The sequence below is a fragment of the Malus domestica genome, chromosome 10 (assembly GCF_042453785.1).
Source record: "Malus domestica chromosome 10, GDT2T_hap1".
Classification (NCBI taxonomy): Eukaryota; Viridiplantae; Streptophyta; class Magnoliopsida; order Rosales; family Rosaceae; genus Malus; species Malus domestica.
In genome coordinates, this window is record NC_091670.1 from 9,822,647 (window position 1) to 9,842,340 (window position 19,694).

The 19,694-nt window shown below is 35.9% G+C and overlaps 2 long non-coding RNA genes across 3 annotated transcripts; one reads left to right on the forward strand and one right to left on the reverse strand.

The window, feature by feature from the left end:
- The first annotated feature begins 7,474 nt into the window (after positions 1-7,474).
- LOC139188974 (uncharacterized) lies at positions 7,475-14,844 on the forward strand. Of its 2 annotated transcripts, XR_011572425.1 has the most exons (4): positions 7,475-7,655; positions 7,918-8,206; positions 9,047-9,124; positions 12,626-14,844. It is a non-coding gene; the product is annotated as an uncharacterized lncRNA (long non-coding RNA). The 2 variants fall into 2 exon arrangements; XR_011572424.1 differs by lacking the exon at positions 12,626-14,844 and having other exon boundaries at positions 9,047-9,443.
- A 1,186-nt stretch (positions 14,845-16,030) lies between these two features.
- Positions 16,031-17,069, reverse strand: LOC139189023 (uncharacterized). The gene is made up of 2 exons (XR_011572488.1): positions 16,671-17,069; positions 16,031-16,476 (listed from the first exon to the last, which is right to left on the reverse strand). It is a non-coding gene; the product is annotated as an uncharacterized lncRNA (long non-coding RNA).
- Positions 17,070-19,694: the final 2,625 nt, after the last annotated feature.

A 19,694-nucleotide genomic window follows, 5' to 3' on the forward strand; every position in this document is an offset into this window, starting at 1 on the left:
GCCAATGCCGATGCCAATACTATTGCCGATGCCGATGCCAATACAGATGATGATGCCAATACCAATGCCGATGCCAACTTCCGAACAAACAAACAAAAAATCCAACAAAATTTTTTTTTCTTTTGCCCGTATGGGCTTCAAACAAGCAACCAATTTTTTCTTGTTTCTTCCTTTTTTTTTTTGCTCCCCTTTTTTTCCTTTGTAGCAATACAGACTTGTGGATACTCCTGCAGGCTGCAGCGTTCAAAGGTGCAGAAGCAGAGTCACGGGACAAAAAACGAACAAACAATTTTTTTCTTCTTGCAAACAATCAATACCAACTAACAATCTGAACATGAACGATAACGTAAACGAGCAAACATATACCAACCCGAAGCAGATTAAATCCTGAAGCATCAAACCTGCTCTGATACCAAGTTGAATATCAGAGCACGCAACGAATAAGACTAACAAAATAAGAATATTATTAAACAAACCGAGAATGCCAAAACGACTACAAAACCCTAAGAGACTACATTATGGCTAACTTATTTATAATGAATAACAAAACACCCTATTTATAATAAACTAACCCTAATCTCTAACAAAACCTAATTCTAACGCGCTAAGCCCATAAAACCAAACATTCAAATAAACCAAAATACTAATATTTTCCAACATAACTTGCCCTTGAATTTGACGGAATTGATTCCACAATCTTGCGGCAAAGGGTAAATTGACTGATTTTAAATAGTTATGGGTTAATTTACCAAAAAAAATAGTTTAGGGGTCAATTTCAACTGGGATGGTAGTTTAGATGGTCAAACTGCAATTTACCCTATAAATAACACATCATCTCTCGATCTCTTTATTGTTTGCTTTTGGGACTAAATTAGACCTAGCAATTTCTTACACGATCCGTTAATATAACACGTAAACGACACAAAAATAACGAGTTTCGGGTCAATACAAAAGCTAATCTGGTCGTTATCAGGTCACACGATAACAACCGTTAATAACGGGTCCTTAAAAGTAGGGATGGGTTTAGTTCAAAATGGTTTGGTTTTTTGCCAAAACCGAAACCGAACCGAAATTTTGGTTTGGTTCATTTTTTTTCGATTCGATTTTTTTTCAGTTTGGTTTTTTCCGGTTCGATTTCGATTTGGTTTCGGTTTTTTTTTTTTTCAAAAAATTTAAAAAATTTGAAATCTGAAATTTTAACATCTCCAACATAATCATAACATAAGCATTCCAACTGGAACCAAAGACAATGAAAATAAACTTTTAAAGTTCAACTAGAATCATCAATCAAGTATTCCAAAGTCCAAACTTAATATAAACATCAAAGTTTAAGTATTCAAAAAATCCAAATTTAAAATAAACATCGCAATTCAAGTCTTCCACACCTAAAATAAACATAACAAAGTCCAAACTTTAAAGAAATATTCCACTTAGCTAAAATCATAAAGTCAAATAAACCTTCAAGGTTTCATGTCTTGCACACACTTCTTCTCTTCAAGTCCTCAAGCTCAACCCTGAGGGTGCCTAAGAGGCAACACAACACCTTTCCTTAAACTTCCACTTGCCATTTCTACATACATATAATAATAAAAAAAAAGAACATGATGCAATGCAAGTATGCAACATAGCACCTAATTAAAATAGTCTAACAAAACCAAATGCAATAAGTAAGATTACCTTTCTCAAAGCCGATTACAACATTAACAATGTGGAATTCCACTTAGTGGGGACATCCAAAATCACAAGTCTTTTGCTATCTATTCTCACTTTCTCAGAACATCTTTTAAAGCTTTCCAACCTTTGAGGGGAAGATCTTACATACCTAACTGCATTACGAATGCTTTGTATAGCGTATTTAACATCTTTATTCCATCATTCACAACCAAATTAAGGATATGAGCTAAACACCTCATGTGCAAATATTTTCCATCACGCAAAAGTGCATTAGGAATCTCCCACCCACTTATTCGGTGCACCAAATCCCTTAAGTCGGAATCATTTGCGGAAGCATTGTCAACCGTAATAGTTAACACATTCTCTATGCCCCACTCCACCAAACACTCCTCCAAAAGTTGAGCAATGGATTCTCCTTTATGATTTGGAATGACACAAAAATTCAAAATCTTTTTATGTAACATCCAATCATCATCAATAAAATGAGCGGTGAAAACCATATAATTTGTTTGTTTAATAGAAGTCCTTGTATCCGTTGTTAGACACACCCTAAATGTCTTCAATTGACTTTTCAATTTCTCATTTTCAGAGTAAAATAAGCTAAGTATATCTTTAACTATTGTCTTACAACTAGGTACTTTCCACAAAGGACATGCATGCATGCATGCAAAAATGATGAAAACCATCTCCCTCGACGAAAGAAAAAGGTAACTCGTCTATAATTATCATCTCAGCACAAGCCTTAGTAACTTCCACTTGAGAAAAACCTTTAGCTTCCAACTTATCTTTCGTGCCGGCAAAGGTTAAGATCTTTTGCCTATTTGCTGCAAATATTTCCTTATTAGGACCATAGCTTCTACATCTTGCTAAGTGATTTCTTATACTAGTTGTACCATTTTTATTTGTGTCGGCCATATACGGTTTGTTGCAATACTTGCACACACCCTTAACTCGACCTCCCTCAATTATCCTATCAAAGTGCTCCCAAATTGTAGACCTTTCATGATTTTGTTGGAAAATTTAATATTAAATTTATTATATTAAATTTATTATATTAAATTTTTTTAATTGAATAGAAATTAGAAGTGGAGCATTTTGGTAGAAAGATGTGTCTACTCAAATGAAGAGTTGCAAGCTTTTGACTCTTCACGAATAGTCACATGTTTTCCAAAGAGGTATCTCACATTTTATAAATCGGGAAGCCTCCTATAATCACAAAATAACTTTTCATCATACATACATATAGTGCATTAAATATTAGAGTCTCATTGAGATCATATGAGAGAGTTTTCAACACAATTGTGGTTCATGGAGCCTTGTGATTTGGAGTGCTACTATTACAATGACGTAGTCATTGTATCTTGAGAGAAATGCGCCGATCAACCATGAGCACCGTAGTGGGGTGTAAATTGCTAATACATCCTAGAACCATCGTGACACTTAACTTCAGAACCAAATATGCCTACACTCCCTAAGATATTCCAACTCTTTCGATAGCCAAGAATCACTCATTTTCCAACCATAACTACCCACAGTAAGCTCTCACCGACCAAAGGGCAAATGCAAACAATTCCAAATAATAATAGGGAACTATCCGCTTTATTAGGTAGAATGCCCTCCGTTGTGGGTTATCAACCCACTCTTTATACAAGTAGACCATAAGACCATCATTTAGAATTTTAGACCTAATCAAAGAAAATAGATCACGAAAAATAACAAAAGGGAAAAAGTAGTCATACACCCCAAAAGCAACTAAAGAGTAAGATGATCAAACTGAAAGTTGAATCTCACAAATTAATCAAACATCAACTAATAGTGTTCAGAAATGAAGCTACCCAATCAAATCCAGCATACCCACAAATTATCACCTCCTAACAAGCATCAACCTTTTCATTAACTGCTCTTCTGCTACTGAAGTTAGGGAAATCAACTTCTCTTTCAACTAGTCAAATTAGGGAAAAATACTACAAATGACCCTACCCACTCAAAGTTCAATTTGAAAAACTCTACAGTTTCTCCTGAAAGCATACAACTGTACAATTTCTATGCTATATTTTTACTCTTCCAAATCCCCTTCCCATCTCTATATTCTACCATTCAACTTCACATTATGAAAAATATCTGTTCTTACCATTGCAATTAGATTCTTCTAATTGACAATAATAGTAAGCACTACTATCATAGGAACAACAAAAACCAATAAAATAAAAGAAAATAGCAAAACCCTTGAAATTGAAAAACTGCAGAACCCATGAAATTGAAAAGAAAATATGTAGAACATGAGAGAAATTACCATGAGACTAACCTTGCAAAGGAAGTTGTGGGTCGAGACTCCAAACGGCGAGAAGAAGTCACGGGTCGTAGGTTATGGGGGTGAGAGACTGAGAATGAGACGGTGACACTTGCAAATCGGCGAGATCTAAGAGACTGACTGACTGAGAGTGAGACGGGTCGCAGTCGCTGGGAAGAAATAAGACAAAGACTTATTGTGTTGAGAGAGGGTGCGCGGAGCGGCAGAGCCGGAGGTTGGGAACTAGGAAGGAGGGTCCAGAGTACAGAGGGATAAGGGATTGATGTTTAAGGTTTTTCGAACCCACCCCTACTTAAAAGGTTTACACAATGGTGACATGCGGGTAACCCGTTTTAACGCGTTAAAGAAAAAAAGTTATTTTGATGATTTTAATTTTTTAAACTAGTAAAAAAACTTATCATAAAATACAATAGCCATAGCGTATATGTATATATTGTATATTAAATATGTATTTTGTATTATTATTCTATATAATTTAAAATATATAAGTTTTATTTATTTTTATAGTATAGGCAAAGAGTGAGATTAAAAAATTATAAAACACATTGAAGTCCCGCTTGTTATTGATGAAATCAATAGTACTGTCTTCGAAGCCTAAAAATGCAGTAACTTATCATCTTCTAAGAATTTAATTGCCTTGAAAACAAAACAAAAGTACTACTTTGGATACGTTATGATTCGCATCTCTCATTAAACTTTTATAATACAATCTAGCGGAGTTCGTGCTTTATCTTTTGTAGGATCTTAGTAGGAAGAACCATGGTATGAGATGCACCATCTAAGTGAATGAAAAAAGAACCAATCTACTTTGATCACCTGGAAGTTCTGTTATTTAATATTTGCCTTCGAGTTGACTTCCATTTGTTCAAAGGTGTTGGTTTCACCTCCCTCTTCTACTTCGCTTCAAAACTCTATTCTCAAGACTTTGTCTTTAGCACAGCTTCTTTTTTCCATAGTCAATAGTAGTCTTTCTGTTGCTATACTATTCCAATTTGCCTATTTTCTCTAGTGATTTAAGTTATAGTACTTCTTAAAAAAATATCAAGTAATTTAAAAATACCATGTCACATCTCGACCCGGGGTCCACCACATCTCGAGCCCGCTCCACCGCAGCAGCACGATATTGTCTGCTTTGGGCCCCGACCACGCCCTCACGGTTTTGTTTCTGGGAACTCACGCGAGCAGAACTTCCCAATGGGTCACCTAACCTCGGAATGCTCTAGCCCCTTTCTTGCTTAACTTTAGAGTTCTTACGGAACCTGAAGCTAGTGAGCTCTCAAAAGGCCTCGTGAAAGGTAGAGATGAGAATATACATATAAGGCTTACATGATTCACTTCACTGGGTGATTTGGAATAGGTGTAACATCCCACAAACAAAACCGTGAAGTTCCCAAGATAGGTGACCTACTAGGAAGTTCTGCTCCCGTGAGTTCCCAGAAACAAAACTGTGAGGGCGTGATCAGGGCCCAAAGCAGACAATATTGTGCTACGGTGGAGTCAAGTCTGGGATATGGTGGAGCCCAGGCCGGGATGTGACATACCAAAACAATAAAAAATTATAATAATTAATTTACAAGTGCAAAAAAATGTGAAAAAATTATGCAAACGCTTGTGATGGTATCCCTCTACGCTTTGAGGATGGATACATCATCGTTTAAATTTTTAAAACCACACAAACCCTCAAGAATAGTATTTTTAAGGGAGTTCAAAATAAATAAGATTCATAATCATTAATGTACAAGTTTGAAAAATGTGCAAGCACATATAAACGCTCATGATTGCATCATCTACGCTTAGACGTTGCTTACATGGTCGTTTAGATTTTAAAACCCTCCAAATGTCATGAATAGTGTTTTTTTAGTACAAAATTAATAATAATTATTGTAGGAGAGTGAAAAATGTAAAAATAATATACAATCACTCGTAATGATAAGCTTTACAATTTTCGTGAAGAAGTCAACTCTGAAATCCAACACGATAATCCATAAATCTTAAATTTAAATTTAATCGTTGATTATCGTTTATGCTTTATTTTAGTCACCGAATTTCATTTTTTAGATTTTCATTATTTATTGATTTAAAATATATTTTCTTTAATGGGTAACAGGTCGGGTCATATTACTTGATAATATTGAAGGGTCAATTTCGCGTCAGGTCATATTACTCGTTGACTTTAACGGGTGTTACACGACATGACCCGTTAAGACATCGGGTATGTCACGAAAACAACACGAACACGGAAAGCACGACACGAATGCCAAGTCTAGACTAAATCAAGTTACAAAGAAATGGCTCAACTTCACGTGATGTTCTAATTTACTAAAAGGAATTGTTGTTGACAATTCAAAATTTTCATTTTGTATAGTGCATTTTTTTTAAAATATAAAAAATTTGAAATGCAAAATAAGAATTTTGGAATACCAATAAAAAATTTGAAATGTAAAATAAAAATTTTAGAGTGCCAGTAAAAAATTTCAATTTAAATTTGAAAGTCTATGTGGCACCATTCTTTTTCGAAAAGTTGTTCTCCACCCATAAGTCAAACTAAACTATTATAAATTACATTATTTACTTTTCATACTTGTAACAAATACTTTTAGAACAAAAAACAGTAATAAAGTGATAAAAGCATTTGTTAATCAATTAAAAATGGATTTGAAGTTGCTATCAAATTTGATAGCGACCATATTTGTTATTAATTCACGTGATGCCACTAAGAATTGGCAGTTTGGTTGAAAACACTAATATTGTCCTTTTTTTTTTTTTTTACTATTATTGCTGATATGAACTTTTTAACATCTCTTTTGGAGATGCTCTTAGCATCTAATGACAATTCAAATAAAAATATTTTTTTGGTGGTATTTGAATTTACAAAGATTTTAAAGTGATTCAATAAAGGCTTCTAGGTGCTATGTTGACTAATGGTCCATTTGGAGGTGCTTCTTTATAAAGTATTTCTAGTAACAAACACTGCTATTAGAAGCAGTACAAATGTTTAATAAAAATACTAGTGCTTCTTGAAAAATCATTGAAGTATTTTCTAAAGAGAAATGCTACCTACCTGATGGGTGCATATTTTCATATATTATTATCATATATTTCCTTTGAATTTTATCTATATGAATGGGTTAAATGCACTAATTATATTGTTTTAATTTATAGGCATTCAATACTGGAGTTATGCAAAAAAGGAGTGGAAAACAAGCTTTTCGGGTGTTGAGTAATTTCAATGGAGTAAGATGTCACAGCCCGTCCCAAATATTTAATTTTCGATGATGTGAAATGACAATTTTACCCTCGAACATTTCATGGTGTTGTGTGTTTTGGTTCCAATTTGAATGCTAGGGTTATAGTAAGAACTAGCCTTAGCTTAAATTTGGAAATTGGATTAAAGGTTAGTGTATAAGTGGTTTGGTTGACTTTGTAAGAACCACACACACATACCCTTTTCTCTCTCTTCTCTCCCATGCCCTCTCCCACTCTCTCTCTCTCTCTCTTTCTCTTTCTTCTTGTACGGACAAACATCAAGGGCCTCTCAAACCTCACAGATCGAGGAAGAAAATAGTACCCAGACATGATTTCGGGATCGCGAGAAACGACGAGTTGCAGGTTTGGTCGGAATTTTGAAGCTTCCCCGACATGATTTCATGAGATATAAAGCTTCAAATAGGTATAACGCCATTCTTCTCACTCTAAGCTTTCATTTGGTTCAAATTTCGAAGAAAATGGTTGAAAATTGAGTGAGAATAGATGGTTAAAAGTTTTACACAGAAACTGGCGAATTCGCCGGCGATCGATGACTCACCGGAGAAGAAAAGGGAATATTCCGTCAGTTTGACGGAATATGTAACGCCGTCAGTTAGTTTGGACGGTTACCTTTGGGTTTTAACAGAATATTCCTAACGTCGTTGCTGTTCTGTTACATGTGCCAGGCATATGGTTGCGCGTGGTCGGCGCGTTTTACCGTGCACTCGCCGATGCGTGGCGAAGCGTGGGGCACTGAAAAATTAATCTAGAAATTTGGGAATGATCCTGAGGTTGTGTAGGTCACTGTGGTATATTCATATACCCAATTTGAGCTATGAATGAGAAGTTATTAGCTAGTTTTGTCTATGTGCTTTAAAATAACATCTTTATAGTTAATTCGCATATAGGTGAGACTTATCCCGAGGACGAGCGTATCCAAGGGTGACTCGGAGGCTACGACCCTTCGACTTACCAGTGAGTGGGCTTTTGGCTTTCAATATATATTATATACTTGATATTTTCCCAGAAATATGTGTTTAAATAATAGTATGCCATAAATGCCATGCATATAAATTTATAATTCATACATGATTTAGTATGTGATGCTTTATATATATAAATGTGGTACTGTGGACGCTCAGGTAAGCTCAGGTAAGTTGTGTTTGGTTATGTGAATCATCGATGATGCGATATGTGATTGAATAATGTGAGCTCATAAAACTGCACTTAGGGTGATTGTGATTTAGCCATAGATATGGCATGTCACCTCCCGCATCATATGCTCATATTGGATCCAATTTAGGTGCATAGTCTTGTCGTACAGACCTTATTTATGGTTCCGAATCGTAGGTGACTAGCGATTTATCGCCTAGCTATTATGTGAGAGTAGTATTGAGCATGATTGTATTACACCCATTATTGTCGTATAGACCTTTTTGTTTGGTTCCGACTCTTGTGCAGTATGTTGCCGTATAGGTCATTGTAGTGACTCCGGCTAGAGTGATTTTTGAGCTATAAATTCAGCCGTACAGACTACCATAGGGGTTCCAGCTCACATGTTATATTTCTATGAAATTATTCTTACCTGAATTGCTTACTCTATCTTGGCATGGCATACATATGATTATGATTATGTGAAGCATGATTTGAATTGATATATTTACATATCTATATAATTATGTATATGCTTATATCTTGATTATGGGAAAAATTATACATGTTTTACAGCGAGGGGTTAGATATGTTGATAAATGAAATGGTTTTGTAAAATATTTGTTTTTGCCCACTCACGTTTTCTGTTTTGCGCCCCTCCAGGTTTTAAGTAAGTTTGTTGGTGGTGGCTTGAGGACGTTGGCAGTTCTGACCTATCTAAATAATAGTAGGACATTCCTGGTACTGTATAACTAGTACTTGTCCTACTGGACTGCATCTAGACTTATTATGCTCTGATTAGGAATGTTTACTTTTGTAATTAACTCCTATCACTTCCTGTTTAGTAGTGCACTCTAGTAATTCGGTTTTTAATTATTCGTATATTTATTATCTGTATTGCTTCCGCACTGTGCACATGGCTACGTCACTCACGTGACGGTCAGCATGCCTTGATCTCGGTCGGGGTGTGTCAAAGAGGCTAATTTATTGTATCAAGACAAATGCATGAAACTGAAACAGTTTTTGAGATCAAATGGACATGGAAATGCTATTCAATGAACTTTAGGAGATAACTTAATTATTAGTTTTTATTATTTCCGTTATTTTTCATTTTCTTTAATAAAGACTTGAAAGTTCATTAGAACTAGGATTAGTGGTCATTTGTTTGGCAGTTTCTATTAACCTTTCCAATTCTTGTCGTGAGGTTATATTAAGGAGATCAATTCTCCTTGTGGAGAGTTAGAAAGCCACCAAACACAATTCATATCAAACCATAGAAGGGATGTGGCATAGAAGGGAAGAGGAAGAGAAGTTTATAGTTTTCTTTTCTTTGCTAGGGTTATGATGCAGCCTGATCATGAATACTTAATTTCCTTGTTATCATGTTTTTCATCTTTCTTGAGTATCATTTGCTAATCGTAATGCGCTTAATTTTTATTTAGATGCTTGATCACCATCTAAGTTTTAGTTAAGTTGATTTGATGCAAGTTTGAGTAGATGCCATACTTAACTTGGGTTTAGCTTCTTGCAACTGATACATAAACACCTATTTGTAGATGCCATGCAATTAGTGTGATTTTCCAACGATTTCTATGAAGCTTAATGGGTTCTTAATTGTTTAAATTCGTCTAGATGCCATCGAGGGTTGACATGTAAGGATACTTTTGATGCAACCAGATGCCATGACCGTTGAATAATTTAGGGAATTAAGTAGGATTGATTACGGTGAAAACGGATGCCCTAGGTCTACTTTTCTTATGTTTTCAATTTATAATTTACATGCATTTTATTTCCAAGCTTTATTTTATTTCAGTTTAATTCAAAATATCAAATCTTTTCCATTAAAACTTCTCAATTATAATTTGTTTCAATTTAGAAGATAGACTTTAGAATAAATTCGATCTATGTAAGACGATGTCCGTGCTTATATGCTATATTGTCATTTGATTCGTATACTTGCTAGCACAAAAATTCGAGACTTAATGAGCCTAATTTCGGTTATCTAATTTTCGCAACAAGTTTCTGGCGCCATTGTCGGGGATCGAATTTGATTCTATTACTTACTTAATTGGATTGTTACATCTTTTAATTGATTTAGCTTTAATTTTACTTGTTAGTTTTTTTTTTTCAATAATAAATTATTTCCTAAGTCTCTTGTTAGCTTACCCATTGTTTTCTATTTTTGCCGAAAAATGGAGCCACTTTACCTTGTTGCCAATACAAAATTCAAATTTGGGGGTAGATTGCCATCTACATCTTCGTTTGCCTGTCTCCTTTAAACCCGAAAGTTTCTCTGTCCAAGAGCTTTGTTTATTTATTTATATTTTTTTGTACCTTTGTTGTCTATTTTCATTATTCTTATCTTCATTATTTTTAGTCTTGTCACATCCCGGCCCGGGCCAGGATGTGATAATTTGGTATCAGAGCCAATCCCTAGCCGGAAGTATGCCGACAAGGACGTTGGGCCCCTAAAGGGGGTGGATTGTAACATCCCACATCGCCCAGAGGAATGGATCCTCTAAGCTTTATATGTATATTCCCATCTCTACCTAGCACGAGGCCTTTTAGGAGCTCACTTGTTTCGGGTTCCGTCGGAACTCCGAAGTTAAGCGAGTTCGCGCGAGAGCAATCTCATGATGGGTGACCCACTGGGAAGTTCTCGTGTGAATTCCCAAAAACAAAGCCATGAGGGTGTGGTCGGGACCCAAAGCGGACAATATCGTGCTACGGTGGAGTCGAACCCGGGATGTGGTGGGGTTCCTGGGGAGGGATGTGACAAGTCTTCTTCGTTTTAGTTCTTAAAAAAAATACATAAAAAATATAAAATTTTGAAAAAATCAAAAATATTTTATTTTTCTTTGAGCCTTGTTTTTATTGGCTACTTTCCAATTCACTTATGAGATTCGGTCTTAATTTTTTCAAAACTTTCAAGAAATTTAAGCTTGACATTAGTTCTTTACATTATTATTGTTTTAACCATATTTTTTTATGATCATGACTTGGAAAAACAAATGCACATAGCCTTGTTGATGTGAAACTAGAGCATGATTTAATGCTTCAGATGTGAATCTAGTGAGCTCATGTAATCCTTGTGAGCTTTTGAGCCAAAAATAGATTGAACCACTATGCATCAATCTCATTTATTCTTGTGCATATGATTTCAATTTTACATGTATCTCTAGAACTTGCTTTATACCATTCATTGCATTCATCAATTCATGTAAAATATTGGAAACGACATAGGCATTTTTTTCTTCTTTCTTTTGAGCCTTTCTAGCCAACCACTTATGATTATTTTCCCTAGTTAGCCCCGTTGAGCCTTATATAAGCCTTTTTGTTCTTAAACCTAAATATTCCCTACCCAGCCTCATGTAAATTTTCATACCCTTTTCTAAGGATTTTGTAGAGCAATTTTATAAAGAAAGAGAGTTCAACATTGTTCATTGTTATTGGTTAATGAAGCAAAAATAGTGAAGTGAAAAGTTAAAAATTGAAAAAGAAAGTAGTGCCGTAAAAATAACAATAAAATGTTTGAGAAAAAAAAAAGTTATATGCGGCAAGAAGAAAAGAAGAAAAAAAAAGTGTAAAGTTGTGCTTAAGTAATTGCTTTCAAGTTATTTGAATTTCTCTCTAAAAGGAAAATTTGGAGTGCTCTACAAGTTTCTTAGACCCTTGTTTTTCTATTCCATTTCTTGTTTAGGCCACTTAACCCTTAGCCTCATTACAACCTTGTGAAAGACCTTTTGATCCAAGAAATTACTTGATATTGATAGTGAGCTAGGAGGACAAGCAAGCATATGGTGAGATGTACAATGAGATCATTTGAGTGACACATTAACCTACAAATATGAGTGAGTGTGTGTATGCCTTGTGAGAAGTTCACTTGTTTGCATATGATGATTTGAAGAAGCTTGAAATTGTATTGACATGGCTATTACACACACTATACTCCAAGTTGGTTCGATTCAAATTTGGTTAACTCTTGGATAATGTCTTGAACTACTGTTGCTTATTTCTTGAAAGTTATCTCATGGTTGGTGTTTTCTCTAAGATTAAAATTTGAGAATTTAGCTAAAAAATTGTTGTGTTTTATTTTCTTTTGTTTTGCTCGAGGACAAGCAAAATCTAAGCTTGGGAGTATTTGATGGGTGCATATTTTCATATATTATTATCATAGATTTCCTTTGGATTTTGTCTATATGAATGGGTTAAATGCACTAATTATATTGTTTTAATTTATAGGCATTCAATACCGGAGTTATGCAAAAAAAAGAGTGGAAAACAAGCTTTTCGGGTTTCTAGAGTAATTTCAGTGTAGCAAGAGGCTAATTAATTGCACCAAGAAGTTTTGGAGATCAAATGGACGTGGAAATGCTATTCAATGGACTTTAGGAGAGAACTTAATTATTAGTTTTTATTATTTCCATTATTTTTCATTTTCTTTAATAATGACGTGAAAGTCCATTAGAACTAGGATTAGTGGTCATTTATTTGGTATTTTCTATTAACCTTTCCAATTCTTGTTGTGAGGTTATATGAAGGAGATCAATATGTTGTGAGGTTATATTAAGGAGATCAAATCTCCTTGTGGAGAGTTAGAAAGCCACCAAACACAATTCGTATCAAACCATAGAAGGGTTGTGGCAAAGAAGAGAAGAGGAAGAGAAGTTTATAGTTTTCTTTTCTTTGCTAGGGCTACGATGTAGCTTGATCATGAATACTTAATTTCCTTGTGGCATTGTTGTTATCATGTTTTTCATCTTTCTTGAGTATCATTTGCTAATCGTAGTGCGCTTAATTTTTATTTAGATGCTTAATCACCATCTAAGTTTTAGTTAAGTTGATTTGATGCAAGTTAGAGTAGATGCCATACTTAACTTGGGTTTAGCTTCTTGCAACTGATACCATAAACACCTATTTGTAGATGCCATGCAATTAGGGTTTGTATGATTTTTCAACGATTTTCATGAAGCTTAATGGGTTCTCAATTGTTTAAATTCGTCTAGATGCCATAGAAGGTTGACATGTAAGGATACTTTTGATGCAACCAGATGCCATGGCCGTTGAATAATTTAGGGAAAATCGATCATCAATATTGGGGAACTACTTGAGCATAACATATTAAGGAAATTAAGTAGGATTGGTTACGGTGAATTCGGATGCCCTAGGTCTACCTTTCTTATGTTTTCAATTTATGATTTACATGCATTTTATTTCCAAGCTTTATTTTATTTCAGTTTAATTCAAAATATCAAATATTTTCCATTAAAGCTTCTCAATTATAATTTGTTTCAATTTAGTAAGATAGACTTTAGAATCAATTCGATCTCTATGGGACGATATTCGTGCTTATATGCTATACTGTCATTTGATTCATATACTTGCGAGCACAAAAATTTGAGACTTAATTAGCCTAATTCGGTTATCTAATTTTTGCAATACTACCTTCCCCTGTTGAAAGCATTTTTGCTCACTAGGATTAGCTCTAGGTATGCAAAGTATGCTTACCACCCATCTTATATCTTGTTATGTGTCTTTTAAAACCAATCACCTCACCTTACTTACCTCAGTGGGTTGGCGACAGTAACCAAGGGCGAAGTCATAAAAGGACCAGAATGGCCCTAGGCTTGCCTTGGCATTTTCTTCACCTAGAATAAAAATTAGAGTTAACCTTCTTATTTCCAAAGATTTTCAGGGATTAGGCCCTCAACCAAAGAGAGAGGAAGTAGGCGAGAGAGTTGGTTTTCTTAGCGTTTTAATCTTTTCTATTTGGTGCTGGTTGTTGTTGACAAACTTGAATTATGCTCCCATCCACGTTGGATTTTCATGTTCTCTGATTAGTAGATTTTATATTATATATTTTACCCTAATCTTAGTATATTTTGGTTAATATATTAGAAGAATTTTGATACTTTGAATTGTATTTTCAATATAGGACTTTCGACTTCCTCTGGAGCAAAACAGGACCAAATGGACGAATTTTGGAGTAATTCCAGTTGGAGGATGTTCGCTAGTCACTTAGCGTGATCGTAACAAAATTTGGGATTTTTCCACCAAGCGGTTATTTTCTGGCGATAAAATAAAGAAGCAGTGTGCAGTGCTGGAAAATGACGTTTTTGGGCTTAAATTGCGTTTTTGGAGCCCAAGATAACCTCGGATGAGTTCGTGGCCTTCTGGAAAAGTTTTCAGAATATCCCAAACATTAAATCCAGCTATATTGGGCCAGTTTTGGAGCAGTTTATGGGTCAAAACGTGGTTGTTCAGATTTTAGACGAATTTTATCATTTAATTTAGGGTTATGTTTCCTAAGTTTTTGGGGGGATTTGGATTAATTTTAGTTTCCTAGGGTTTGTGTGGGAGGCTTGGCAGATAGATTGCTTGGCCGTCTACCATATTTCTTTACGCTTTCTTTTATGCAATTTTGGAGACAGAGAATTGTTAGGGTTTTGAAGACTTTTTACTTGAAGGTGCTTTCAATCATTTTCTTGAATATATTTTCTATGATTTCAATTATGAATATGCGGAACTAATTTCTCTTGCTAGGGCGAAACCTTGAGCCTTAGCATGAATATGTGATTTTTATTTAATTGCTTATGATTGATTGCATGCATACTTTGAATTGTTAATCACCGGGATAAAAACTATCTAATTGTCTTAATGCCTGATCACCATTAGGATCTTTAGAAAAGTAATTTGATGCAATTTTGGTCGGAAAGTTCCCTGAAATTGACGCTGGCTTCTTGTGATTAATAATTGTAATTTAACTTAGGATGAATATCACGTCTTAAGGATTGTACGGTTTTTCAAAGGATTTTCATAAAGCATAATGAGTCTTTCATGTTCAGATTTGATCCGAACGTCCGGACGGGTTGCATGTTAGATATACGTTTTATATTGGAGGTTCCAAGTAGAATATGAATTAGGAAAATTTAACCTTCAAAGTGGCATATATAGATCATAAGTAATGGGTAAAAATTCATAGGATTGCTAGGTGATGGTGGAACCCTAGTGCTTTCTTAATTTTATTCTCCCAAAACTGTTTTCTTTTCTATCTAGCTCTAATATTGCAGATTGTTTATTTTAATTCATTAATTTTGTTTTTATTTTAATTAGGTTATAAAATCAATCACCTCAATTTCTACTTTACAATAATTAAATGGAATCTGATTAGTTTCGAATTATTTAATAGTCTCTATGGAGACGACCTTGCGAGATCCGTTTATACTACAATAACCTTGTGATTCTTGCAAGTTAAATAGGAGATTTAAGCCCGTTCACATGAGTAGTAAAAATCCTATCATTCTCTTCAGCCCGTTTCTATTAGGCTGTTTTCTTCGCCAATCAACACGGCCCTCGATTGGTCGAGACGAAATGATGAAATGGAGTGGAATTGAAAAATCAACACCACCGTCATCGAGCAAACAAACATTAGAATCAGACCAAAAATCTAGAGTAGCAAAGTAGTGGCAAAAATAGATAGTGTTGGAACCAAATCTGCACGCTATCGTGGATGGTGGAAGGACAAATTCAAGCAATATGTAAAATAGAGAACAACCGTGAGCAAGCCTAAGACTGGGGGACGTGCCGGCCAAAGACTCTTTGACATTCAAGTTAGTAACCAATTTTAGACTCAAGTAGTCGGCAAGAGAATTAAAGTATTAAGATTGCATTACTAAAGACAAACCCTAGATGGGGGGTTTATACTGTATAGAGATAGACCATTTTAGGATAGATTATTTACAAGTAGATATTGCACCTTCTTAGGAGTTGTGATTACTTGCGGCGCATGCAAATTCTTAGATTGTAGGAACTCCAAGACTTATGAGGAATCTAATTATATCCTTATCTGGATTAGATCTCATGCCTTGCAGAACAAGCATGGCCATACCAGCGGAGTCGCTCAGACTTCGCCTAGTACCGCAGAACAGGATGATGGTGGCACCGCTGCTTTGTTTAACCCAACTCCGCCTGGAGCTGTTGAGTCCATACCGGACTTTTGAGGCAACAGTATTCGGATCAACTTTACTCCGACCTTGAAAAATCATGGTTCCATAAATAGCTCTTAACCCTAATGTCTAGAACAATCCTCCAATCTGAAACATGCAATCAAGGCCATTATGTTAGAAAACTAAGGCAATTTAGAACTTTGGTTCCAATTGCGTGAATTTAATTTAAATTTGCAAGAAAATTTGAGAGGGAAATAACGATAAAGAGGGAGGGCACAGATGAGAAAGAGACAAAAAGAGAAAAGAAGAAGGATCACAAAGAGAATGAGCGCATAGTAAACCTCCAACAACTTTCCGTTAGGTATGCTTGGGAAATGTCAATGCTTCAGGTTGAGCACAAGTAGTCGTTTAACGAGGTGAATGAGGAAGCATATGATTTTGGATACCTCATTGGTTATGCCCGGATAAATCATGCTAAAGGTTGGGACGTTTACAAGATTTCGAAGAGATCGCCACACGAACTTTTCTCCTCCGCAACACATACTGGACGAGATCTCACATTTAGAGGCAAAGTGGGAAGAGCTTATCTCCAAAAAAGATTTGGACCCCGATGTACCCAAATAATCCTCTGCTACGTCCAAGGGGAAAGGAATTGTGAAGGATTCTTGAGATTTTCCTAGCTAATAGGGGGTATGTCCCGTCTGCGCCTTCAAATCATTTTCTTTTGCAATGTGGACTATTTTTTCCCATTTCCTTATTTCATGAGTGAATCTAAACCAGATAAATTTATTTAAAGAAGACGAACTTTATATGGGAAATAAGTGGTAGACCGGAATGCAGATAAGTTTGTGGGTCCGAGACAAAGCTAGAAAGGCCTCCCTATGGCAACATTGATTTGGGGAACCTTGCTTCCCAAAGTTAGTATTCATAAAGTATTCTCATTGCGATATCCAGAATACCACCTTACTTTGGTACTAGGAATTAAACATTAAACTCATGAGAAAACTTTTGCTTCTACACTAAATGAGATGCATTTATCAGAGTAAAGACCTTTAAATTGTACCTAAAGATAATTTGCAAATAAATGTTGAGTGTTTTGTGCCTTGCTCGAGTTATTGGGCCAAGGGTCTTAATATTTCGCAACATGATGCTAGGGGAAAGTGATTAACCTGAATTTTGTATCCGTTTACGAAAGTTCGTTGGAAACATGATCGTCAACATGTGGGTTGGAAACACATTTCAAATCATTTTGTTAGACCCTAGCTTTGGACCTGAGCATATCCGATCAGACTACCTCAGTTAGTTTGACCAACGCATTTCCGCGTATCAAAGCTTCGTTGGTCAAACAAACCAAGGTAACACACGGTGTTGCAGAACATACTTGGCTTAGTATGCTGGTTCTAGATAGAAGTAGTCGTACTTGGTGTCAGAGTTCAGAGCCATCTTCAGATGATTTCCAAATTGCCATTTAGACTATTCCCTCGAATGACGTGGAGCCCGGTTTGAATGTTATAACCCACAACTTTGCTGGTTGTATAAACTTTTCAGGGACTGGATGGTGCATTGGACTTCTAGGTCAATGTGCCATGTGCCAGTGCCCGTAGCTTGTCAATCATTACCGCTCTTATAACGGTTCGAGTCTCCCAAGCTGCTAACTGTTCAAGACAGATTGGGCTAAATAAGGCTTCGTTAGCAGTGTAACTTTGAACTTTTTTAGACTTGCGTTCATGCAAAGTTTTCAAAGTTTGGAACGAGTAGGGTACTCCCTGCATCATAAAAAAAAAACAAAAACAAAAACATTCAAAGTAGATAAACTTTCTTTTATTCATAACCAAGAGTAAAGTTGGTTGACAAAGGGGTGTGATTGAATCTGAAAAAGATTGCCTACATATTTCCGAGATGAAGAATCAAATCATTGGTGCATTTCTAAACAAATATATGATATAATGTAAAAAATTACCCCAGGGATCACTTTTGACGATTAGCTTATGGTAGGGCGTGAAGAAATGAGTTCTCCATGGACTTGTCTTTGCTTAGATGGTGACATTGCGATTTGTTCTAGAGATGACTGCCTACATATCATGTGGAGGGAATCAAACCGCTTGTAGTCCGTAATGTGATGTGATTGTTTAAGTTACCTGGAATAGTTAGCAAAAGGTTCGATTTTTCCCAGCTGGGGCCCTGTCTCTCAGCGCCGGTTCTTTTACTTCTTTGGTTCAATCTTCTATTCATTATTATTCCTGGATAGCGAGGCAGGGTACTACCTATTGGGGGAATAGTGCCCATTGTGTGCAACCATTCTCGACCGAGGATAACTTTGTAGGGAGATAGGTAGCCAAATCACATGGAAAACCTTCAGGTATTCAGACGATTTTGCTTACACCTTGTGTCGTATCATTCCCACAGTATTGTGTGGAATTCCATCAAGAGCTTAGATGGTGGATCTTCTGAAGTTGACTTTATCGAGGACACCCATCATTCTAGCTACACCCATGAAAAGGAAATTGTCTTTCGACCCATTATCTATCAGAACCCTGTCTACCATGGCATCAGAGATTTGTAACTTGACTATATGGGTGCCATTGGGAAGAACATATGTTTACTGGTTTGGTGATGAGGTTTCTTAGGTGATGTGTTCCTTGCATCATCTTTTTTCCTTTCTGTGCCCTTTTGAAGTAATCTCGTTTTCCTCATGCGCAATTGATGGTCGGGAATGATTTATTCCTCGAATGGCGAGGCAATAATAAACCAGGGATTTTTGAAAAACTTTCGGTGCATGCCTTTGGGACAAGCTTCGAGGTCAGGTGGCATTGATTTAGATTTGCTGTCTCTAGAAATGCCTGAGTGGTAGAGATTTCGAGGCGTGCAACGGTGTTTTCGATAACGTTCATCATTTCGTCTAATCTGAAGAGTTTGGTTCGTTCCTTGGTTTGCAGGTTCTTCTTAAGATCTTTCACTGATGTATGTATCTATAGGGTGTCTTCCCAGACCTGATCCATAAAGGAGGCATCTTTGCTCCTTGGGTCTGTGTCTTGCCATGGGATGATATTCTAGACGTAGCTTCCATAAGGTGGAGTGATATGGTCGAGAAGAATATGAGTTCACTCTCAATGAAAACACCAATTGTTGGAACCAAATTTGTGCACCTCCGTGTAAGCACAAATTTGAATAACCTACAATACAATGAAACAACCGTGAGCAAGCCCAAGGCCGATGGGGTGTGTCGGCCAAAGGCTTTCGATGGTCAAGTTAATGAATGATTTTAGACTCAAGCAATGGGCAAGAGAATTCAAGTGTTTAGATTGAGTTATCATATATGAACCCTAGATGGGTGTAGTTATACCATGGGAGAGATATCTTTTTAA